Below are 27,387 nucleotides of genomic sequence, written 5' to 3'. Positions count from 1 at the left end.
ACACAGATGGTCCGTACCCCAGCCTGAGATGTGTGTCCGCTGGTGCAGACGGGGCCTGGAAGCTAGAATGTGGGGTTTGGAAAGCAAACCCAGGAAGAGGACTGCTGTAGGCTGCGAGGAGACAGCCTGAGGGAACAGGAGGGAGGCAATCCGCAACTGGAATGCTTGTGGAGAAAACCCTGATGGCCATAGACGCTAAGCACCATTGCTGAGTGACACGCAAGGGGCAGGGCCGCCATTGCAGCCTCTCTCCCCACGCACCGGCCCCTGCCTCCCTGGGCACTAGGAAGGGCTCCCACCCATGGTCACCTGCGACACGAAGCACCCTGTCCCCCCTGAGGTCATCTCGTGCACGTGGCCAGAGGCTCCCCCACGCATCTGTCCCCAGCAGAGCTCCCCTGACCCAAGAGGCTGCAGCCTTCTCCTCCGCTCCCTGTCCCCACCACAGCGGGCACTCTCACGACCTTGGCCACTGCGGCCTCTGTTGCCCCTCCTCGCCGGGGCGGACTTGTGTGCTCCAGGACTGTCTCGGGAGCAGACCTCTATGGGGCTGGAACCACAGCCAGGCTCCAGGGGCCATGCAACTAAGGAAGAAAAGCTGAAATCTCTCCTCCCTGCTGCACAAACCATGAATTGACACCGCCCCCACTGGCTTTGTAAACTCAGTGCCTACAGAACATCTGAACGGACATCCAGTGCTCCTGCAGCTATGACGGGTCTAGCTTTAGCAGCTGTAAACTTTGTGGGCACAAACACATGGGGGTTGAGCCAGGCCAGAGTCTGAGCTGCTCCCATAGCATCCACAGCGGGTCCATAGTCATGACTACTGCAGTCCTGGGACCTGACTTCAGTGGATCTACACTGGTGGCCTGGTGAAAACAACGTCTGAGAGACACCAGGGCAAACTGCCGGCATACCCACAGTTAAGGCAGGGCCAAGAGCAGTGTCAACAACAGTGCAATCTGAGAGATCGCACAACAGGTGAAAGGCGACACAACAGAGCACAGCCACAGGTGAACAGGTCCAGAGAAGGAAAACTCAGTGGCTTCCCTCCCAGTGAGAGTGCTCCAATCCTGCCTACCTCACACTGCAGATCAGAAACACAGCTAAGAAACAGATCTGGGGGCCTCTAGTCCAACAACTAGGGAGCAGACCCACGTCTGACAGGGCAGTGACAACCACAGAGCAAAGGGGAGGCCCTGCTCAATATCCAGTGCAAGCTCTGGTCACCACAACATCAGTCATACCTCCTGTAAAGGGGATAATGGCCAGCATACACTGAGGAAAGAGGTGGCAGATATGTATATTAAAAATAATCTTCACAACAAAAAAGCTACTATATGCCAATAAAATGGACAACCTAGAAGAAATGGACAAATTCCTAGAAAGGTACAACCTTCCAAGACTGAACAAGGAAGAAATAGAAAATATGAACAAACTAATCACAACTACTGAAATTGAAACTGATAAAAAATTTCCAACGAACAAAAGTCCAGGACTAGATAGCTTCACAGGCAAATTCTGTCAAACATTTAGAGAAAAGTTAACACTTATCCTTCTCAAACTATTCCAAAAAATTTCAGAGGAATGAACACTCCCAAGCTCATTCTACAAGGCCACCATCACCCTCATATGAAAACTAGACAAGATATCACAGAAGAAGGAAATTACAGGCCAATACCACTGCTGCACATAGACGTAAACATCCTCAACAAAATACTAGCAAACCAAATCCAACAACATATTAAAAGGATCATACACCATGATCAAGTGGGATTTATCCCAGGGATGCAAGGATTCTTCAATATATGTAAATAAATCAATGTAATACACCACATTAACAAACTGAAGAATAAAAACCATATGATCATCTCAATAGATGCAGAAAAAGCTTTTGACAAAATTCAGCACACATTTATGATAAAAATTCTCCAGAAAGTGAGCATAGAGGAAACTACTTAGACATAATAGAGGCCATATATGACAAACCCACAGCAAATATCATTCTCAATGGTGAAAAACTGAAAGCATTTCCTCTAAGATCAGGAACAAAACAAGGATATCCACTCTCACCACTTTCATTCAACATAGTTTTGGAAGTCCTAGCCATGGCAATCAGTGAAGAAAGAGAAATAAAAGGAATCCCAATTAGAAAAGAAGTAAAACTGTCAGTGTCTGCAGATGACATGATACTATATATAGAAAATCCTAAAGATGCTACCAGAAAACTACTAGAGCTTGTCAATGAATTTGGTAAGGTTGCAGGATACAAAATGAATACACAGAAATCTCTTGCATTTCTATGCACTAACAATGAAAGATGAGAAAGAGAAATTAAGGAAACAATCCCATTTACTATTACATCAAAAAGAATAAGATAGCTAGTAACAAACCTACTTAAAGGGCTTCCCTGGTGGCGCAGTGGTTGATAATCCGCCTGCTGATGCAGCGGACACGGGTTCGTGCCCCGGTCCGGGAAGATCCCACATACCGCGGAGCAGCTGGGCCCGTGAGCCATGGCCGCTGAGCCTGCGCGTCCGGAGCCTGTGCTCCACAATGGGAGAGGCCACAACAGTGAGAGGCCCGCATACCACAAAAAAAAAAAAAAAAAAAAAAAAAAAAAAAAAAAAAAAAAAAAACCTACTTAAGGAGGCAAAAGACTCAGAAAACTGATGAACGAAATCAAAGATGACACAAACAGATGGAGAGCTATACCATGTTCTTGGATTGGGAGAATCAACATTGTCAAAATGACTATATTACCCAAAGTAATCTACAGATTCAATGCAATCCCTATCAAATTACCAATAGCATTTTTCACAAAAGTAGAACAAAAAGCTTTACAATTTGTATGGAAACACAAAAGACCCTGAATAGCCAAAGCAATCCTGAGAAAGAAAAATGGAACTGGAGGAATCAGGCTCCCTGACTTCAGATTATACTACAAAGCTACAGTCATAAAAATAGTATGGTACTGGCACAAAAACAGAAATATAGATCAATGGAACAGGACAGAAAGCCCAAGAGATAAACTCACACACCTATGGTCACCTAATCTATGACAAAGGAGGCAAGAATGTACAATGGAGAAAAGACAGTCTCTTCAATAAGTGGTACTGGTAAAACTTGACAACTACATGTAAAAGAATGAAATTAGAACACTACCTAGCACCATACACAAAAATAAACTCAAAATGAATTAAAGACCTAATGTAAGACTGGATACTATAAAACTCTTAGAGGAAATCATAGGCAGAACACTCTCTGATATAAATCACAGAAAGATCTTTTTTGATCTACTTCCAAGAGTAATGAAAATAAAAACAAAAATAAAGCAATGGGACCTAATTAAACTTAAAAGCTTTTGCACAGCAAAGGAAACCATAAACAAAATGAAAAGACAGCCCACAGAATGGGAGAAAATATTTGCAAATGAAGTGACTGACAAGAGATTAATCTCCAAAATATGCAAACAACTCATGCAGCTCAATATCAAAAATAATAATAATAAAGCCAAACAACCCAATCAAAATATGGGCAGAAGATCTAAATAGACATTTCTCAAAAGAAGACATACAGATGGCCAAAAAGCACATGAAAAGATGCTCAAGATCACAAATTATTAGAGAAATGCAAATCAGAACTACAATGAGATATTACCTCACACTGGTCAGAATAGCCATCATCAAAAAATCTACAAACAATAAATGCTGGAGAGGGTCTGGAGAAAAGGGAACCCTCATGCACTGTTGGTAGGAATGTAAATTGGTACAGCCACTATGGAGAACAGTACGGAGGTTCCTTAAAAAATTAAAAATAGAGCTACCAAATGATCTAGCAATCCCATTCCTGGGCAAATATCCAGAGAAAACTGTAAATTCAGAAGGATACATGCACGCTAATGTTCACTGCAGCACTATTTACAATAGCCAGGACATGGAAGCAACCTAAATGTCCATCGACAGAGGAATGGAAAAAGAAGATGCAGTATATATATACAATGGAATATTACTCAGCCAAAGAAAAGAATGAAATAATGCCATCTGTAGTGACATGGATGGACCTGGAGACTGTCATACTGAATGAAGTAAGTCAGACAGACAAATATCATATGATATTGCTTATACGTGGAATCTAAAAAAAGGGTACAAATGAACTTATCTACAAAACAAAAATAGAGTTACACATGTAGAAAACAAACTTATGCTTACCAGGGGAGGGACAAATTGGAGATTGGGATTGACATCTACACACTACTATATATAAAACAGAAAACTAATAAGGACCTACTGTAGAGCCCAGGAAACTCGACTCAACACTCTGTAATGTCCTATATGGTAAAAGAATCGAAAAAAGAGTGGATATATCATATAACTGATTCACTTTGTTGTATCCCTGAAACAAACACAACATTGTAAATCAACTATACTCTAAAAAAAAAAAAAAAAAAGAAATAGAGTCACAGATGTAGAAAACAAACTAATGGTTACCAAGGTGGAAGGGGGGAGGGATAAATTGGGAGATTGGGATTGACATATATACACTAATATATATAATATAGGTAACTAATAAGAACCTACTGTAGAGCACAGAGAACTCTACTCAGTACACTGTAATGTCCTATATGGGAAAAGAATCTAACTGGATATATGTATAGGTATAACTGATTCACTTTGCTGTACAGCAGAAACTAACACAACACTGTAACTCAACTATACCCCAATAAAAATTAATTTAAAAATATAAAAAATAAAAGTAGGGTATATTTCTGATTATAAACTATATATATATACTTTTTTTAACATCTTTTTAAATAGGATTTTTTTGAGAAGTTTCAGGTTTACAAAACAATTGAGCAGAAAGTTCAGAAATGTCCCATAAATCCGTCTCTCCCTCCCACATAAAGTTTCCCATTAATAACATTTTGCTTTAGTGTGATACATTTATTACAATTGATAAAACAATACTGATACATTATTATTAACTAAAGCCCATAGTTTCTATGAAAGTTCACTTTTTGTATTTCTTTGACTTTTGACAAATGCATACTGCCATGTATCCATCATTACAGCATTATATAGAATAGTTTCAGTGCCCTACAAATCATCTGTTCTTCAACCCTTCTTCCTTTCCCTTAACCCCCTGGAAACCACTGGTCTTTTACTGTCTCTATAGTTTTGCCTTTTTCCAGAATGTCATATAGTTGGAATCATACTGTAACATAGTCTTTTCAGACTGCCTCCTTTCATTTGGCAATACACATTTAAGTTTTCTCTGTGTCTTTTTGTCTCTTGATAGCTCATTTCTTTTTATCTCTGAATAATATTTTATTGTATGGATGTAATATAGTTTGTTTAACCATTTACCTACATCTTGGTAGCTTCCAATTGTAAGGCAATAATAAATAAATCTGTTTGTGTGGACATAAGTTTACAGCTTATTTGGATGAATACCTAGGACTACAGTTCCCAGTTTGTATGGTAAGACTATGTTTAGCTCTATAAGAAATTGCCGAACTGTTTTCTAAAGTGGTTGTAACATTCTGCATTCCCACCACTAGTGGGTGAGAGTTCCTATTGCTCTACAATCTGGCTAGCATTTGATGTTCTTAATGTTTTGGATTTTATCAGAAATGTATTTTGCAATTTTTTTCTCCAGTCTGTGATTTGTCTTTCATTCTCTTGATAGTATCATTTGCATAGTAAAAGAAAAACTACATATTTTATATAAATTAAATAGAATGAAATAAAGAATTTCATTAAGAGAAGTTCTATTATATACTTCTCCTGATTTCCTGAGGGAAAAAAATCTTAAGAAATGAATGCAAAACCCATTTAAATAATTTTATGTCATCTTAATCCTGAAGGATAACCTTACTTGGAAAGAAAAGGTAGCATATAGGAACTATTTTAATCCAATGGTAGTGATTATCCCTGCTACTAAACATTATGTGACTTAAAAATCATTTAATAATCATTAATACAGGGTAATTTATTTTTATACATAAGAAAATGAGGAGAAAAGAAAAAAATACTACAGAACAGTAGGAAGACTAGAACCCTTCCTTGCATAGTGAGAAAGAAGAACCTATGGTTTTGAAGCTGAGAAAATTTGACAATATGAATTTATCACTCAGAACCCAATGGATGAATTCATAGAATATATTTAGAAAAGTAAAGTGGCATATGATATTGAAAAATAAAACATAACAATCTATCACTTGGGAGATAAATAATAGTTTCTATCAAGTTCTGTGTGGGTAAAAAATATGTACTCATTAGAAATTGAGTATTCACCCCCTGACACTTTTATTAACTCCTAGATATTAAGAATGATTTTATCAAATCATTAATAAGGTTTTGTCTGGAGCTATACTAGCTACCTGTGGCTATTTAAATTTAATTTAATTAAAATAAAGAATGTAGTTGCTCAGTTGCATTAATCACAGAAGTGCTCAACAGCCACATATGGATCATGGCTGCAATATCAGACAGTGCAGGTGTAAAATATCTCATCATCACGGAAAATTCTACTTGATAACACTGGTCTAGAATATAGCCAAATTTATTTCTAAGACTCACTCTCCAAACTAGACTCTTGGAAAACCAGCCTAGGTAAATAAAAAGATATTATTAGTAGTAAGAAAGTCATTTTAGAAATGGACAAAATGGCTGTCCTCTTTACTGTAGTAGATGTAGAAGTATAAGCAGCTCCTTTGCCCTTTTTCTGTTTGTTCATTCCTGTTTTCCTCCAGTCTTGATCATAAAGACGATATTACCAGGCAACATTTAATCTAGTTCCTGATTTCTGCTTTACTGAATGTACACAATGCCTGCCTGATCCATTGATTCCTTTCCTGGATTAGAAGGAGTACAAATGAAGAATTAAGTAGTTAAAGAATGATTGACTCTCTACCCCTAGCTTCCCTTTAGTAAATTTGCAGGTGGACCCCACAGGTGCAGCTGGACCATGTGGGCAAGACAGCCTCCAACTGCAGGTGGACCGCGTGAGAAAGACAGCATCCCAAGGAAGATCAGGAGAACTCAGCAGGTCTGCATGCAACGGAAAGATGATGAAGAATCTGACCTCCTGCCTTAATGATTACGATTGTTTCCCCTTTTTCCTTTTAAATATTGTCATGGCTGAGCAGAATCTTCAGAGTTGGTCTCTAGACACAAGTCCACCCTCTCCCCAGATCGCTACCTTTTCTGAATGAAGCACCTTTACTTTCTATTGACACTTGCCCCTCGATTATTGGCTTTTGAGGGGCAAGCAGCCAAACTTGAGTTCAGTAACAGAAGGTTGCTGTTATCATGGTTATCACTGTTGAGGGCACACAACATTGATTTAATATGTTTTTACTTCAGGCCCAACAGTACCACTGATACCAGCTATCATTTTTGAGTGTTTACCATGTGTCAGGTGCTGTATTAGCATTCTGTACTTTTAAATTTTGTATTTTTAATCTCATTTTGTGTTCATGACAATCTTTTAAAAGTAAATATCCGGGCTTCCCTGGTGGCGCAGTGGTTAAGAGTCCGCCTGCCAATGCAGGGGACACGTGTTCGTGCCCCGGTCCGGGAGGATCCCACATGCCACGGAGCAGCTGGGCCCGTGAGCCATGGCCGCTGAGCCTGCGCATCCAGAGCCTGTGCTCCGCAACGGGAGAGGCCACAACAGTGAGAGGCCCACGTACCACAAAAAAAAAAAAAAAAAAAAAAAAAAAAAGTAAATATCCTATCCTTGTTTTACAGATGAGAAAACAGACACAGACATTTAGTGACTTATACAAAATTATATGGTGGCAGAGATGAGATTCAAAATGGGATTTGTCTGATTTCAAGTCCTATAATCTTTTCACTATACAGTATATTGTCTCCCTACACAAACTTTCTGGATGCAACAGAAGATGAAGAAAAAAATGACACAATGTGCTTTCTAAAACCTCTTGGCCTGCAATTTGGCATGGGTAGAAGACACAGACAGACACTGGGAGAAGATTAACTCAGATGGCTGGGATCAAATGTCACACTAGCAAACACAAGGCTCTCAATTTGCAAAGTGCTGGCCAAGATTCACTTTGAAGAAGCATTTCCCCATAAGACTTTAGGGGTAGCCTTGAGGAAGTGGAGTTTGGATAGGCTTAGCCTCAGGTCCCGAAGTTTACATCACAAAGATTCCACACAGCATGAAAGTCAATGTGGCGCTTGACCTTTTAGCCTCCCCAATACAGTAGGTAACATTTTGGTGAAACTTTTCAGTTTTTGGTTACTAAATCAATTCTTACTCTAAGCAAATATTATTTAAATAATTTTAATAAAAGGTTATTTTTCTTTCCATAATGATAAGAGAAGTGGCATCAACTGATCACATACTCAGAAGCACTTCCTTAGAGCAACAATAGCTCTCAAAACAAGTTTTCAAAACAGATGACATGGTCTATGGCAGAAAAAGAAGTGCCTTTCTAAAAGTATGTATCTAAAGAAGAGAAGAATTTAAGACACCTGACACAAAGCTGATTCTGTTACATTGTGACAATACAGCAGCCTTTTTGGTTAAACCAAGCTTACACTGCTGTTCTGTGATGCCAGAAAATTCATGGGCAAAAATAAAAATCATTGCAGCTCTGTGGTCAGTATACAAAAAAGAGCTGAGGTGATAGCACTACTTTTTTGGGCTGGTTTAATAAATGCTTTATGCTTGCTAGGAGTAGAGAAAGCGCTTGCTTTGCACTCTCATCACAGACAAAATGTCAGGCCACTCATAAAGTCTATAATTTTTTTTTCTTTAAAATACTGAGGTTTTGGACTTCCCTGGTGGTGCAGTGGTTAAGAATCCGCCTGCCAATGCAGGGGACACGGGTTCGAGCCCTGGTCCAGGAAGATCCCACATGCCACATAGCAACTAAGCCTGTGTACCACACTTACTGAGCCTGCACTCTAGAGCCCACGAGCCACAACTACTGAGCCTGCGCACCACAACTACTGAAGCCCGTGCACCTAGACCCATGCTCCTCAACAAGAGAAGCCACCACAATGAGAAGCCCACACACCACAACGAATACCCCCTGCTTGCCATAACTAGAGAAAGCCCACGTGCAGCAACAAAGACCCAATGCAGCCAAAAATAAATAAATAAATTTATTTTTTAAAAAACCTGAGGGGTTTTTTTGTCCCCAATTCTACTATGTTCTTTCAGTGTTCTAAAATGGTGCAGTATTGACAACATTCAAATCATCATATGCTTATACATTCACACTGTAAACACCATGGAGAGAGAGATCTTGGCCTTTTATGTCTGCTGATGTTAAGAGTTTAGGTATTGTTGGAAATACAAAGGAGAATTAAGATGATTTTGGATGAGGTAAAATCTGAAATAAGATGTAACTTTTGGAAAGCCATAAAAAAGAGGTGATAAATTTTTCAAATGATGCATTGCAAAAAAGTTGTTAGGTTGCTACAAACATGACTAAGAGCTAGTTGCAGGTCACAGATCAAAATGGATAAAAAAAGACCCCACACTGTGGGTAAAAAAGAAGTGAAGTTAAAGAACACAAAGTTGAAGTAAATGGAAGATTCTTAAATTTATAAAGGAAGATGGAAGATTCTTTAAATTTATATTAATCTGTTAATTGCTGGCCATACCACATGGTCAGCATCTATCAGTGATGTGGAGTTAAAATGGTCTGAGAATAAATTCTGCATTGGTTCAATACCAGAAAATGTATCAAGAGATGCACTAAAAATGATAGCCATCTATCATGATGATAAGAAAGAATCTACCACTTCAGAGGTATACCTGCCACCTACCCAGGTTGAATTCTTCATCTTCTACCTGGAAGCTCCCCTGTTTCTGCTCTATAGGTTTATGTCAAGGGCCCTCAGTGGATGCAATCTCACATTTCCCTGCTGTGTGGTACATTTCATCCTTGTCTTCATTCATTATGATCACAGAATCAGATGGCTGAGAGTTAACATTACTGTAACAGGAATATATGATGGAGTTGCAATGTCTAACAGCAAGAAAGAAATGGAAGAAGTGTAAGTGACTCTGAATACCATTCAACTCAGTAAGTGGACATCTTGGAATGAATATGAAGAGTGAGACATGAATCTATTGAGCCCTTCATCAGTCAAAGTGCATGTGTACCTCTCACAGTATGAGTATCCCACCATATTAAGTATAATTTCATATAACAAATATATATTTCATACACATGAGCTCTCAGACACAAGCTAACTTGTTTATATCTGGTCCCTGTCTGAATAAACAGTAATCTGTCCCAACCATAAAAGTAAAATTATATGAATTAAAGTTTTTGAGGGAATTCCCTGGTGGTCCAGTGGTTAGGATGCCTGCCGCACTCTCACTGCTGAGAACCCTGGTTCAATCCCTGGTCAGGGAACTAAGATCCCGCAAGACCTACTGGTGCGGCCAAAAAAAAAAAAAAAAAAAGTTTTTGAGAAACAGTATGAATGTCTCCAATGGCTCAACACATATAAAATCAATACGTACAAATCCATGTAGCCTATATAAATTATAAGTGATTTAAAAGATTTTAGAGAGTAATTTTGACCTTTACTTTTCAAATTAAATTTAGAGCATAACCCGCTCCTGAAATGTCATGACACTATAGTGAAATATGCTGCGTTTATTTTAGTAGTAGAATTTATTTCAATGGGCTCACAGATAATTTTAGTTCTCTATTTATAAACATTCTAGAGGTTGAATGGGTCAGTTGTACTTTACTATATTTAATAGGAGGAATTAATTGTTTTTGCTATCATTAGTAAAGACCTTGGGATTTGTCCCTAGAAACATCAAGGGTCTGCTGTAACTTCAAAGACTTGAAAACAGCTTCTGAACACTGTCTCCTACCCTCCCCCCACTCCCAGTTGCAAATTGACTGAATCAGTAATACCTGACTACTGGACAACTACAAAGCTTAATGCATCTGTAAGTAAAAACTTCCTAGGAATGGTTGCTTGATTGCTTACAAACCCATCTAACTGAATTATCATCCAAGAGAATATTTCTATGTTTTATTCACTGCAGTACCATGCAAGCTGTGTTAGTGTAGTTAATAAACTCAAAACATGTTAGATCTTTGGCAGTTTCTTGTTTTACAAAGCTGGTAATCCTATGGCGTCCATACTACTGCACATATCTTAAAATGTTGCATGGGGACATTTAAACAGTCCTGTAATGTTTTTTGTGGAGAGAATATAACTGAAAAGACTAATGCAGGTCTAAATTCCTGCGTATGTATGAAGGAGATCCTTTAATATGCTGTAACCACCCATGTTATAACTTTTAAAACAAAGAAAGGCTCAAAAAATAACTGTTTGGCTTCTTATTTTCTAGAAGGAAATTTATGTCACCAATGTATGTAACATTCCAATTAATAAAAGGAGAAACCATTTTACATTTAAAATGTTAAAATATAAAACTGACTTTATGGGAATGTAAATTGGTGCAACCACTATGGAAAATGGTATGGAAAGTCCTCAAAAGATTAAAAATAGAACTACCATACAATTGAGCAATTTCTCATCTGGATATTTATCTAAAGGTAATGAAATTACTATCTTGAAAAGATATCTGCACCCTCATGTTCATTGTAGAATTATTTACAACAGCCAAGACACAGAAACAACCTAAGAATCCATTGACAGATAAATGGATAAAGAAAATGTGGTAAACACACAAACACACACACACACACACACACACACACACACACATACACACACAATGGAACATTATGCAGCCATATAAAAGGAAATCTTGCCATTTGTGACAATATGGATGGACCTGAGGGCATTATCCTAAGTAAAATAAGTAAGACAGAGAGAGACAAATACTGTATGATCTCACTTATATGTGGAATCTGAAAAAAAACAAACTCATAGACACAGAGAAAAGACTGGTTGTTGCCAGAGGTGGGGAATGCTGGGGTGGGCAAAATGGGTGAGGGTGGTCAAAAGGTAAAAACTTCCAGTTATAAATAAGACATTAGTTAAAAAAAAAAAAGCCAAGAATAAACTATGACTCCTTCCATTCTTTCCTGAGAACTGGGGCCATGGTCCTTTGGCTGAGGGGCAGGAGAGGGTGGTCAGGGAAGATAACCCTGAGATAAGAGTCACCAATGCAAAGAAGTCTTTGACTTGCATTTCCTAACAAATTAATACAATTTTTTAATAGTAGTAATTCATGTTCAAAACATGTTAGACCTAACTCTAACCCAAGCCTTTTGAAGACACTTCAAAAGTATTTTGCTAGCTACACTAAGTACATTCAAAAGAAAAATAAACCTGGAGTTGTTCCTCTCAAAATGAACTGTATTAAAAACAGGAAGTTCTCTTTTCTGATGGGGCATCTTTATGTAAAAAGACTGGTGTTTTCAAAGACCAAAAAATTTATTTGATATGCTTTTCTCTCTGATGAAAGAGGAACAATCTAATAAGTACAAAAGCTGGAAGATAAAAAAAAATTACTAAAGAAAAATATCTACAAATAGTTACTGCAAGCTCAAATGTTCAATACAGTTAGTTGGCTTTTATCACCATTTGAAAAATAGTTTTATTACCAATTGAGAAAACCACCCAAAGTCAAAATAAAATAAAATAATTCCAATTTAGGAAAACAAACTGTTAACTTTATTCCCCCATAAACAATTCCTTCCCAACCCCTCAGTTCAATAGAATAAATATTTTTGAGTACCTATGTACCTACTATGTGCCAGACATTGTATAGTATGTATATTATATATTATATATATAACCCGGATTATATATGTAATCGAGGTGGCCAATTACAAATATATATCCAATCTGTCTACTCTTCATCTCACTCTTTCTTGTCCTTTATAACTATTAAAATATAAACTAATTTCCTATCATTTTGATTAAAAAGCAAACCCAGTGATACATCTAAACTGTTATATCGGGCTTCCTTGGTGGCGCAGTGGTTGAGAATCCGCCTGCCGATGCAGGAGACACGGGTTCGTGCCCCGGTCCGGGAAGATCCCACATGCCGCGGAGCAACTAAGCCCGTGAGCCATGGCCGCTAGGCCTGCGCGTCTGGAGCCTGTGCTCCACAACGGGAGAGGCCACAACAGTGAGAGGCCCGCATACCGCAAAAAAAAAAAAAAAAAAAAAACTGTTAAATCATTTCCTCCTCAAATTTATAATCATCTGGGCTATGGTAAATAACAGAAATTACTGCTATACTCTTGTTTAGTTCTTATAAAAATTTATAGCAGAAAATGTCTTATAAGCATTAATATTAAGACTCCAGGATTCATGTTAAATGAAGTCTACCCATAATTTTCAGATTATATTACTACATTTTGGGTATAATTTTGTTCCTTATAGCTCTGTATATTAAAGCTGTGAATATTTTCCAATAGAATAATTCAATTTAAAATACATTAGAATACATTAGAAGCAGCTCTATTTACAATAGCCAGGGCATGGAAGCAACCTAAGTGTCCATCAACAGATGAATGGATAAAGAAGGTGTGGCACATATATACAATGGAATATTACTCAGCCATAAAAAGAAATGAAATTGAGTTATTTGTAGTGAGGTGGATGGACCTAGAGACTGTAATACAGAGTGAAGTAAGTCAGAAAGAGAAAAACAAATACTGTATGCTAACACATACATATGGAATCTAAAAAAATTTTTTTAAATGGTTCTGAAGAACCTAGGGGCAGAACAGGTATAAAAACACAGACGTAGAGAATGGACTTGAGGACACGGGGAGGGGGAAGGGTAAGCTGGGACGAAGTGAGAGAGTGGCATGGACATATATACACTACCAAATGTAAAACAGATAGTTAGTGGGAAGCAGCTGCATAGCACAGGGAGATCATCTCAATGCTTTGTGAACACCTAGAGGGGTGGGATAGGGAGGATGGGAGGGAGACGCAAGAGGGAGGCAATATGGGGATATATGTATATGTATAGCTGATTCACTTTGTTATAAAGCAGAAACTAACACACCATTGTAAAGCAATTATACTCCAATAAAGATGTTAAAAAAATAAAATACATTAGAATATATGTTTACAATAACTGGTCATACTGTCCACTACTAATTACAGTGTTCTTGATATTGCAGCACTCTTTATGTGTAGAAATGTGACTAAACACAAATAAAAAATAAGAGTAAATATAAAACCACACTAAAACAATTTTAATAAACAAGAGAATGAAAGGCATTTTCAAGTAAGATATCCTTATATCTTTATATTTATTATATTTATCTATCTATAAAGATAAATAAATTTAAGTGAACTGAAAATACTGCTAATTCTAAACTTATATCTGATTCTGCCACTGGAAACATTATAAGTAAATTTAAATATGTGAAGTTTGTTATGTATTTATGGTTTATAAAATATCTTTTTATTACTAAATGTATTTACAATGATATCAGGTTCTCATTATGAGATTAAAAATATTTAAAAGACATCAAGGATATCATTTATAATCCCAAATTAAATAGTTTTGTTCATAATTGAGACTATTACTTTACATTAATTGCAGCACAAAGTTCAGTGCAATGTGGAATTTCAATAATTTCCTATATTTTCCATTAATGCTTTAAATGTAGTATTTTTTTTAACGTAGTATTTTTTCAGATACTATCATTACAGGAATACCAATATAATATTCAAGTATACTTTTCAAAGCCAAGGTTTTTAGAGTAGATATAAAAGTACTGACAACTAAAAAATCACAATTTCCAAAAAAATACACTATTAAATAAAGCTGTTCCTATTCCAATAATAAGCATGATTATTCAGTTATTTTATCAGCCATTAAAAATTGTGTAAAAATAAATTAACCTATTTATTCTTACCTAGAAAAACAGGGAATGCTGGTATAACTATTTTGTCTCAGATGCTGTACACATTTTTATTATTTTGCAACTAGAACAAATTAAAACTCTTATACTCAATGTTGCTTTTATAGGAGTTGTCAGAAAAATATTGGTTAAATATTCTGATTCCTAAAGGGAAAATACAAGATAGGTTTCGGGCTATTTTGCACCTAACTTTCAAGACTTCAGTGTACATTTTTAATTTATCAAATAAAATTCCTCTTCCTTAAATCTTGTGCTGGCTATATTTCTTCTACAAAAATGTGTTCCAACCAAAAGGACCCTAAAACACTTGCGAGTTGAACTCCCCTGTTTACATCAAGATTTTGTTTAATAAAAACACAGGCCTTTAAAAAAGAACACAGTTAAAGATAGAAGACACCTCAGTTATCATCTTTATCTATCCCCTCCTTTTACAGATGAGAGCACTGGGGTCCAGTGAAATTGAATGACCCACTGAGGCCCACTAAACTGGACTCGAACCCAGGCTTCATGCTCTTCGCCCATACCTAGTTCTCTTCAAACATGGAATAATGCCAAACCACAAAGCTAACTCAGTTATGAGAACAAACAAGCTTCTACTGGCAATAATTAATTTTTTAAATGCAATAAAGAAAACATATCATCTGTTTCTTCTCTGACAACTGTTATTCAACAAGAAGTTTTTCTTTTTGCTCTATGTATTCTCTTATTAGTTAAATTCTGTAAATCTCTGACAATCAGAACAAGTTTAAGACTCAGACCCCCTTTTTAAAAAGCTAGTTTCATAAGACAATATACATCATTTCTTAATTTAGGGAAAAATATATTTTATTGGATTTTATTTTTATCAACATTACTGTTTAGTACAGAATATTTCTGTTCTCTCAAACCAAGAAAAGCTCAAACCTATTCAAGATCTCCCTACTTCAAATGGAATGATTTTATTTTATAGGAAATCATATTTTGATTTTTTACTAAATCAGTTCCATATGACTGAGAAAAGAAAACACCTATCCAAGGAGTCTGGATGCTTAACAGTACAGATGATGGAATACAGCTCCTGTTCTTCCCCATACAAATACACTGGACCTCTGTGAGGTCAACTCTCTTTCTACCTACCCAGTTTCTATTACTCCTTGGTGTACCTGATTACAGAGAACATCACATCAATGTTCTGGCTCTAAAACTCTAAAGAGTAGGAGAAGTGGAACATTACTGAAAGCATTCCTAGAGCATTCAGACCTACAGGCTCTTCCCTGAACGTTTATACTTGGATTCAAAATATTCTGACCACTGAAACAGCATGTCTGTCTTCAACTCACCTCTGCTGCTACTCTGCTCGTGACACAAAATAGATCCTCTTCCACTGGAAAACTGGACAATTTAATCTTATCTTGTTGGAGGATTTTCACCAAAATTAATGAGATGTTCTTATGTGAAGAGGAAACAGCAAAAAATTTTGTTGTTAAAATAACAACAAAACTAGGTTTATTTTTAGAGACACAACTGATTGAAAAGAAAATCCTTCTGTACTGAGACAGGGCGTACGTAATCTCACCTTATGTGGAGTTTTTAGAAAATTCACTTTAGCTGTGGATTATGTAAATATTTCTGTAAAATACGTTTGGGAAACTTAAGAATTCGTTGTGCCAAGCTTTAACTCTAAAATCACCTATATCTTCTAACTAATTTTGGCAAGAAGGCTTCAATGTAAAGTAGATGCTTTAGTTAATAAATATTTGGAGTATGATTCTTTCAAATTAATAGCATCCACATACAAAGGAGTAAATCCATCTATTCAATTTATTGACCATCTATTCAATCATAAAAGCTCTATGTATGTATACAGCTTTTCATAGCTTAGAAAACACTTTCATATGCCATACTGAATTTATACGCTGTGACAATTACAAAACACATAATTCTTGCTTTCACTCATTTTCATAGAGGAAAATGAAATAGGTATAAAACAGATAAATATAGGGTAATGATTAGGACAGAACACTTTTTTGTATTGAGATATAACTGACACATAACATTGTATTACTTTCAGGTGTACAACATAATGATTTGATATATGTATATGGACGTAACACTTTTAAAATGAGAGTAGGTCAACAGTATCAATAGGAGAAATCTCAAAAAAATGATTTTGTAGACTCTAATTCCTTAAATTTCCAATTTAGTCCATTTATCCAGATTATTTAGATGAAGAAATTAGAATTCCAGGCAGGCCCATTCCCCTTCCTTTGGGAGTTTCCCAGCACAGGTTTAAATCCTGCCAACTATTAATCCACTCCATATTTACAAAGGCACTTTGATTTCTTAGCCACCCATGCCTAATTTTTCACAATTTGCCACTACTATAATCTTCTGTCACATGGCTCAGTGGTACCTGAGCACACTAACTGTACATAGTAGGTACAAAAGTAAATATTTTTTGATTTGACTAGAATTATTTTGAAGAAGGTAAATGGTCTGAATCTTTTTTTTTTTTTTTTTTTGCGGTATGCGGGCCTCTCACTGTTGTGGCCTCTCCCGCCGCGGAGCACAGGCGCCGGACGCGCAGGCTCAGCAGCCATGGCTCACGGGCCCAGCCGCTCTGCGGCATGTGGGATCTTCCCGGACCGGGGCACGAACCCGTGTCCCCTGCATCGGCAGGCGGACTCTCAACCACTGCGCCACCAGGGAAGCCCGGTCTGAATTTTAAACAGGAAAACAAACACATCAGTTAAAAAAAGTCATACGGAAGGCAGAATGGAAAATACCAAGCTATAAGGAAGTCTTCAGCGACAGGTTGCAGGGTTCTTCCCTGCCTTCATGTTATACTGTTTAAACCACTGACTTTAATAAGGACACCAATGATACGATGATCAAATTTGCCTGTAACAAAAACCTGAGAGGACTAATTTATTATGGTGAAATATTAAAAAGAGTCCAAAAAGGTTCAGACAAGCTGACACCATAGGTCCAAACTAAAATGATCAAGTTTCAGAGAGACAAATGCAAATATCTATATTTACTGCCCAATTGTAGGGCAGTAGACTTATGCCATTAGAGGTTTTAACTGAATTTAAGCTCACTAAGAGTTCACAATGAGACATGTTTGATAAACACATAACCCAAATGATAACTGGCTCTGAAGCTAGATTAATATAAGCTTAGATGACAGCTCCACTTCTATGTACTACTGAGGTCATACCAAAAATATCATATTTAGTTATCATCATAACTCTTTAAAGCAACTAGATAAAATAGAACACAGGAATGAGAAATGAGGATATAGAATGTGAATAATAATCATAACAGCATTAGTAAAAATAATTATTAATATTTATAGATCACTTATTAATGTCATGCACTGGGCTAAGAGATTACCTCAAGGTTTTTTTAAAACACTATAAAGTGGTAATTTTATCTATCCTCATTTTACAGATAAGAAAACTGAGGCTTGGATATATTAAGTAATTTGACCAAGTTCACCGGGTAGTAGATATTAAGGTGAGAATTTGACTTTAGGCAATCTACTTTCAGAGTCCGAACTTCCTGCTACCTAACCACCCACCCATCCAGTTCCTGGGACCCTAATTGTATGCTAGGCACTGAAGCACTGGAATACAAAAGTGGATGTGACAAGTAAGAGTCTCTGACCTCAAACTTACATTCCAATGAAAAAGACAGATTTGTTTTTAAGTAAAAAACATAATAAAAAATGATAGTAAGTTCCATGAAGGAAACAAAGTACTATGAGAGAATAATGGAGTGGTGCAAGGGGATACACATTAATAGAGAAATGAAGACATTTAAGCAGAAACCAAAGAGAAAGAGGTGGTTAAGCACAGGAAGAGTGAAGAGAACATATAAGGCAGATGTTTGTACAAAGGCCTTGGCATCTTTGAGAAGCTAAAGGAAAACCATGAGGCTCAAGTGACTGCAGAAAGGAAAAGCAGATAGGAAGAGTAGATGTTAAGACAATTGGTAATCAGATTATGCAGGGCCTGGTAAGCTATGGAAAAGAGCTTAGAATTATATTTCTAAATGCAAATGGGAAGACACTCCAAGTTGTTAAATAGAAGAACAATGTGATTCAATTCACATTTGCCTTTGCTAATACATTGTGTATGGACTGAGGGGGGACATGACTTCATGAAGCTAATATCGTGGTAAGGAAAAAACAGATAACAAACACAATAAATGAGTAAGATATGGAGTAAAATAAAGCAGAAAGGGGAAAGAGAGTACTGGGAGAGTGGTGTACAATTTAAAATAAGGTGGTCAGGGATGGGCTCACAGAGGATATATTAAAGCAATTACTTGAAGGCATTAAGCTAGTGATCCATAAAGCTATCATGGGGAACAGTGTTCCAGGCAAAGGGAATAGCAAGGACAAAGGACCTGAAGTGGGAGCTAGAGTATAGCAGTGGATATAGCGGAAGAAGATATAAGGATGGCAAGCAAGCATCTGAAAAGATGTTTAATATCATTAATCATTAGGGAAATGCAAATTAAAGCCACAATGAGATGTCATTATACATTTACCAGAATGGCAGCATATAAAAAGACTGATCAAATGCTTTAAACAAATATAATTGCTGAAATATAAATATCATTATAAAAGAAGTTATTTTCATCCTGATTTTAAAACTTTCTAGGCAGAACACTCTGACATATATCGCAGCAATATTTTTTTGGATTATTTTTCCTTTTCCTAAAGTAAAGGAAATAAAAGCAAAAATAAACAAATGGGAAACTTAAAAGCTTTTGCACAACAAAAGAAACCATTGACAAAATGAAAAGACAAGCTACTGAATGGGAGAACATATTTGCAAATGATATGACCAATATAGGATTAATATCCAACACATATAAACAGCTCATACAACTCAACATCAAAAAAAAAAACAGCCTAATTAAAAAATGGGCAGAAAAACTGAATAGACATTTTTCCAAAGAGGAAATGCAGATGGCCAAGAGGCACATGAAAAGATGCTCAACATCACTAATCATCAGGGAAATGCAAATCAAAACTACAATGAGATAACACCTCATACCAGTAAGAATGGCTATAAACGAAAAGTCTACAAATAAGAAATATTGGCAAGGATGTGGAGGAAATGGAACCTTTGTACACTGTTGATGGGCATATAAATTGGTGCAGCCAGTGTGGAAAACAATATGGAAGTTTCTCAAAAAGTTAAAACTAAAACTACCATATGACCCAACAATTCCACTCCTGGGTATATACCTGAAAGAAACAAAAACACCAATTTGAAAAAATACATGCACCCCAATGTTCATAGCAGCATTATTTATAATTGCTAAGACATGGAAACAACACTACGTGTCCATTAACAGATGAACGGATAAAGAAGATGTGGTATATATATATATATGTGTGTGTATATATATATATATATATATATATACACACACACATATGTATATATATACATATTCACACAATGGAATAAAAAAGAATGAAATTTGATGGACATGGAGGTGTTATGCTAAGTAAAATAAGTCAGATAGAGAAAGACAAATACTGTATGATATTACTTATATGTGGAATCTAAAAAATACAACAAACTAGTGAATATAACATGAAAGAAGCAGACTCACAGATATAGAGAATAAACTAGTGGTTACCAGTGCACGGGCAACGTAGGGGTGGGGGGTGGGAGGTACACACTACTGAACGTACAATAGGCTCAAGGACGTATTGTACAACACGAGGAATAAAGCTAATATTCTGTACTAGCTGTAAATGGAAAGTAACCTTTTGAATTGTATAAAAATAAAAACTTTAAAAAAACTTTCTGCCTATTATAGCACAACAAAGGTAAACTAGGAGTTAGAGGATCTGTCATCTATTTTAGGTACTATTACTAATTATTTAAAGTTCATTCTTTAGTTCACTTAGGCATTCATTTACTCATTCGTTGAACTAACAGATAAAACTTACGGTAGGCCTTCTCTGACCTGGATACCAGGGATACAATGACGAATAATATATGGACTCTGACTTCATAATAGTTTACAGACACTTCTGGCAAATAATAGTTTTCTGGAGCTCAGTGTTTCTATCCTCATCTCTTATGCCTCCTTTTGCCCTCCAGGTGTATATGGAACAGTGTCTTTGTATATTCTGTGCCTTTTGCCTGAATGGCCTTCCCTTCCCACTCTGTTCCCCTCCAGACTAGGTTAAAATATGAATTTTATGGTAGAATCCTTTTTTTAAATAACAGCTTTATTGACATAATTCACATACAACTCTCCCATTAAAGTGTATAATTGAATGTGTTTTAGTATATTCAGAGTTGTGCAACCATCACCTTGATCAATTTTAGAACATTTTAACACCCCAAAAGAAACTCCATACCCATTAGCAGTACTCCCCATTTGCCCCCAACCCACTCAGCCTAAGCATCTACTAATCTTTCTGTCTCTATAGATTTGCCTATTCTGGACATTTCATATAAATTATACAATATGTTGTCTTTTGTGACTAGCTTCTTTCACTTAGCATGTTTTCAAGGTTCAGCCATGTTGTAGAATGTATCAGTACCTCATTTTTTTTATTGCCAACATATAGCTGTATAGACATAGATATAGATAATCACATTTTATTTATCCATTTATTAGTTGGTAAACATTTGGGTTGTTGCCAGTTTGGGGCTATTACTAATAATGCTGATATGAACACTCATGAACATGTTTTTTTAAAAACTAAATTTATTCATTTATTTTTGGCTGCATTGGGTCTTCGGTGCTGCCTGTGGGCTTTCTCTAGTTGCTCCGAGGAGGGGCTACTCTTCGCTGCAGTATGTGGGTTTCTCATTGCAGTGGCTTCTCTTGTTGCAGAGCACAGGATCTAGGCACGCAGGCTTCAGCAGTAGTGGCACACGGGCTCAACAGTTGTGGCTCACGGGCTCTAGAGCACAGGCTCAGTAGTTGTGGTACATGGGCTTAGTTCCTCCACAGCATGTGGGATCTTCCCAGACCAGGGCTTGAACCCGTGTCCCCTGCATTGGCAGGTGGATTCTTAACCACTGAGCCACCAGGGATGTCCCTCATGAACATGTTTTTGTGTGGACATGTTTCATTTCTCGTGGGTATAGACCTAGCAGTAGAATTGCAGGATAACTTTTGAGAAACTGTCAGACTATTTTCCAAAGCAGCTGCATAGTTTATAATCCTGCCAGCAGTGTGAGGCTCCAATTTCTCCACATCCTCGTCAACACTTGTTATTATCTATCTTTTTGATTATAGCCATCCTAGCAGGTGTGAAGTAGTATCTCATTTTCGGTTTGATTTGCATTTCTGTGATAGCTAATGATGATGAGCATCTTTTCATGTGCTTATTTGCCATTTGTATATCTTCTTTGGAAAAATATCTATGAAGATTCTTTGCCTGCTTTGGAAATGGTTTATCTTTTTATTATTAAACTGTAAGCCTGCTTTATACATCCTAGTAACAAGTCTCTTATCAGATAGGTAATTTGTAAAAATTTTCTCCCATTCTGTGGGGTTTTTTTCCACTTTCTTGATGATGTCCTTTGAAGCACAGAAGTTTTTAATTTGGATGATATCCAATTTATCTATTTTTTTCTATGGTTGCTTATGCTTTTGGTGTCATATCCAAGAAAACCGTTGCCTAGTCCAAGTTCGCAAAGATTTATGCCTATGTCTTCTTCCAAGAGTTTTGTAAACTTAGCTCTTACAGTCAGGTCTTTCTATCTACTTTGAATTAATTTTTATATATAATATAAGGTAGGGGCCCAACTTCATTCTTTTACATGTGGATATCCAGTTTTCCCAGCACCACTTGTTGAAAAACTATTTTTCACCCATTGAATTTTATTTTCCATGTTGAAAACTGATTGACTGTTGTGTAAAATCTTTTTGAATTCTCTCCCACCAAAGTAAGCTACCCTTCCACTGAGCCCTCATCTTATCACATTCAACTTTCTCACCAGACTATAAGAGTTGTATGAGCAATACATATATTTTATTTTTCAATGCAACCCCAGCGCCTATTTGTTAGGGACACCTAAGAGGTTACCAGTAACTATTAGTTAGATAAATGAATGAATTAAAATGAGGTATTAACTCTCAGCTTACTCACAGTCTAATCATTTATGAAATGAAGGGGCCAAACTAAGTCGTTAAAGTCTTTTTGGCTCTCAGTACCCACCAAGATACTGCCCTTTACTATCTGATGTCCTCCCTTTGATCCTTTGTATGAAGCCACTGAAACAAGGGAGACTAAAGAAAAAAATTACCTCCATGAATTTTATTGCTATGTGGTTAGAAAGCATCTTCTGAAAAATGCCAAGCTATATTAAGTTACTCTTAACAACCAGCAATGGTTGGGGGAAACAGGGGTGGTGAAAAGGAGCTGTAGCAATTACAGTTTAAAAAAATCCATGATTATGGATCCCTCCTGAAAATATGGATAGAATATAATGATGGATCGGTGGTCATGTTGGCACCTTCTAAGTTATAGTTGAATGTAAAGCAGAGTAAATAGAGGTGAAAGCCCAGTCGTTCTTAGTGTAAATGTCTTTAGAATGCCTTCTAAAATCTTTCTCACTTTCTCTTCCTGCTTTGTTTTTTTCATTTTCCTCTACTCTCCTTTTCTTGTTTTTATAACTGGAACAACTTAAGAGTCCTTTGTTCTCTCCTGGCTGATGAAGTAAGTCAAAGGTATCCTAAATTCAGCATTTAGAGACTTCAGGCTCTGCTCAAGAAGAGCCTGCTTATCAGTAAGTCACACTTCTTATATTATGTATTAGTGAGATATATGTGCCATATATCTATATCTATATATATATGTACACATACATACATATATATGTATATATACATACACACAAAGATATCTGTCCTTAGATTTTTAAATATATAAATAGATATTTGAATCATCCATTTGCCTAAATCCCCTTTTAGACCAAAACATCTGGCTCTTGATATATAAACCCTTAAACAGCTTCAATCACTGTATACACAGTGGACTTTCAATTACTTAGGGAAGAAACACTGACCCAGCCCTATTTTCTGTGATAAACTTAAGTGTAGAGACAAGTTGAAAATGACACCCTAAAGTTTCTAATTCAAATTAGGATATGACAATTACCTCTCAGTATGAGATTATCATATTAAGTGAAGTAAGACAGAGAAAGACAACTATCATATGATATCATTTATATGTGGAATCTAAAAAAATGATACAAATGAACTTATTTACAAAACAGAAACAGACTCACAGACGTAGAAAACAAATTTATGGTTACCAAAGCGGAAAACAGGGGAGGGATAAATTAGAGTTTGGGATTAAAATGTACATACGACTACAAGTACAGATAACCAACAATGACCTACTGTATACCATATCTTATAATAACCTATAATGGGAAAGAATCTATATATAACTACGTATGTAGTTATATATATATATATATAAAACTGAATCACTTTGCTGCACACCTGAAACTAACACATTGTAAATCAACTATATTTCAATAATTTTTTTTTAATGAGTGAATTCAGATTTCTATGCAGATAATTCTGAGCAAGTGAAAGAAGGACCCAAAAGAAAAGGTAGTACTTGCAATGATGGGACAATCTTTCATGTCAAAGAATTCAACAATTCTTTCTCCTCCATCTTCTTAAGATTTCCCTAAAAGTTTTTACCTCCCCCTTTCCTTGGCTGCCACTCTCTCTAAGATACGAGCATTCCCTTGACTTTATGGAGAACTTTCAACCACAGTTGACTCATGACTTCTGAAGCCACGCCAATGCTATTACTTGCATGTTTTATTACCATGGCTGGGGGGCGGGTGCGGCAGTGGTGACGGGGTGGAGGGGAAGAAGAGAGAAAGAGAGGACGAATCTGAATGAATATCAGAACTTCAGTTGTAAGTAGAGAGATTCTATACAGAAAAGGATTTTCTATTCTCCACAGAGAATGCCAAAAATTCTCAGGGAAGTCAGAAAGCAGGTCAGAAATAAGGACACTGCTGCTTTCTTGTCTTTTCCCTAAAATCTAAACGTTAGCATAAGTGATCCACTTAAATACAGATGTTAACACCAAGAAGCGTTAAATTACCTTGACCATCTCTTAAGAATAGTAGCATGAAAATCTAAACATCTTGCAATTTATTAATAGTCATGAGCAGCCTGCAGTTATATCTAGAATCTATGTCTAGGGCAGCCTCTCACATTGTACTCCAATGAGGGTCAGGGGAACATGCCAGGGATATATGAAATCTCTAAGAGAATAAAAAACTTGTTCTCATTCTGATGATTAAAAAATCAAAATACAAAAAAAATATGATCATATTCTAGGTCATCTAGATCCAGAATTGCCACAGCATTTCATTCCATGGCTGTATTTTTGAGAGCACCAAGGAAAAACTGAAAGTGAAAGCATTAACTATTAACGCCATTTTTCTCCGAAGGAGTTACCAATTTATTCCCAGGGGTCATGGGTTCACACAGATACGAAACTCTGACTGAAGGTATTTAATTCTGTAGGCTTCCTGAAAAGTGACTACTCTTCCAAAATACTATCTTGGGCAGTTTGCTGTTGCCTAAAATCCTTCCAATAGACCTTCATTCTTAATTCAGACTAGGACTTTAATCCTTATTGCAGATTAAATGGTATCTATCTTGTAATTAAATTCAACTGTTTAAAAGGCTAGATGTTTTATTGTTCTACTATTCATCATAATGAAAAGAACACAATCTAAAACTGATGACAGTAAAATTTCATTCTTAGAAGTGTCATTTTTATAAAATCAGAGTGAATGGGAAATTTGGAATGACACTTGAGACTCCATGTAATTTTATTGATTTTATTAATACTTAATTCATAATTAAGAACAACAGAGAAATATTTCCTATGTTTCTGAAAACATAGGCATTTAGAAATAAAGAAAACCTTAGCTTTCACTTATCCAAGCTTCTCATTTCACTGGGAAAGAAAATGAGGCTCTGAGAGGTTTGCTCAGGAAGTTAGCTGAAAAGTCAAATCAAGTCTTTGGACTCACAGTCCACAGGTAAAATATTACCCTGCACACTCTGTGTTTCACCTTCCATTATTAGTCATGTGGAAGTCTTCTACAAATCGTTAAAGTAACTGTCAATTCTTTTATTTATAGAAAACTAATCCTACTTGATTCTAACACTGTTAATAAGACGACATTTTGTTGTATGTCATCTGAAAATGATGTTGAAAATCTTAAAATTGTCTCATTCCATAGAAAACACTACAAAGGAAACGAAAAACTTATGCAAATATTCCCCAAATATAATATGACTTCTGTGCCTGACTGTAGGACATGCAGCATGTTATAAGTAGGCAATTACTTGGGATTCTGAACCTTATAGAAGACTTTTGTCTATGGGCAATCTTTTATAACAGAGACGTGGCACTTGAGATACTGAGGTCAGTGATACAAGTATGCTATGTAATCAAAAGACGCATGCATTCCTTGAACACCTCCTCCTTCCCCTGTGCGCCTATCCCCATTCCTTTGCTCAATCTGCCATTTTCCAACCTAAATGCCTTCGTCTCCCATCTATGGTGGGCAACATCCTTACCATCCTTCAAGTTTGTCCTCTCTTCTTCTCCTAAATCATCATACCCTTCGGTAGTTTGCTAATGATAGTTATTATGTTCTTTGACATATATTTATTTGCAAACCTGTCTTATATACTCCCTTTTTTAAGAACAGAAGTTCATTCTAGGCCAGCATAGTGCATGCAATATATGGTTATTGAGTTAAAAAAAAAACGAGTGAAGTTTAGGGCAAAAGGATTCTAAATTTATAACAGTATCTGTTCTCTTCAAAATATGACTTATCACTTTCCTTTGAAAGTACATGTAAATGGCCATATTAAAGTGATCAATGAAGAGAAGGCAGCAACACATAAAATGCTTAAGATATTGTTAAGTGGAAAAAGTAAAAACCAAAATTACATCTAGGCTATGTTTACTACTTGAAAATATTATATATGCTTATGGACAAAAAGTAGAAGGTAAAACAGAAAAATGAAAACAATTTGCTCTGTTGGGTGGTGGAATTATTGGCTTCTGTGAATATGTCTATGTTTATACAAGAAATATTTTTTAATGTATACATATGTAGTAATTAGTAATATTTATACTGGATATTGGTACTAATATTTATGGACTATAAAAAATAAACATCTGTAGCTGTCCTATGTCTAATACCACTCAGTTTGCCGGCCTGCATGGAAACATATTCAAAGAACTGCTGCCACCTGGTAGTGACCAGAATTGCAGACTTGGTAATCAGAGAAGATAACCTATAAGGTTAGAAGGCTGGGTCAACTTTTAAGGTCAAAATAAGCATACACAAATTTTTTAAGGACCAAAATATGAATCATCCACTGAAACTGAAACACGGCAAAAACTGTATTTCTTTACGACCAACAGTTGATGAATCTTATGACTTCCTTAAAACACAAAAATATTTCTTGACTTC

The 27,387-nt window shown here is 36.3% G+C and overlaps 1 protein-coding gene across 7 annotated transcripts in view; it reads right to left on the bottom strand.

The window, feature by feature from the left end:
• The window catches only part of SDCCAG8 (SHH signaling and ciliogenesis regulator SDCCAG8), a 268,459-nt gene that overhangs the window by 135,978 nt on the left and 105,094 nt on the right, over window positions 1-27,387 (bottom strand). The window lies entirely within an intron of this gene.

The sequence above is a fragment of the Kogia breviceps genome, chromosome 1 (genome assembly GCF_026419965.1).
Source record: "Kogia breviceps isolate mKogBre1 chromosome 1, mKogBre1 haplotype 1, whole genome shotgun sequence".
In the NCBI taxonomy this organism is placed as follows: domain Eukaryota; kingdom Metazoa; phylum Chordata; class Mammalia; order Artiodactyla; family Physeteridae; genus Kogia; species Kogia breviceps.
The sequence above is the reverse complement of the archived record's forward strand: the minus strand, read 5'-3'. Positions and strand labels throughout refer to the sequence as shown.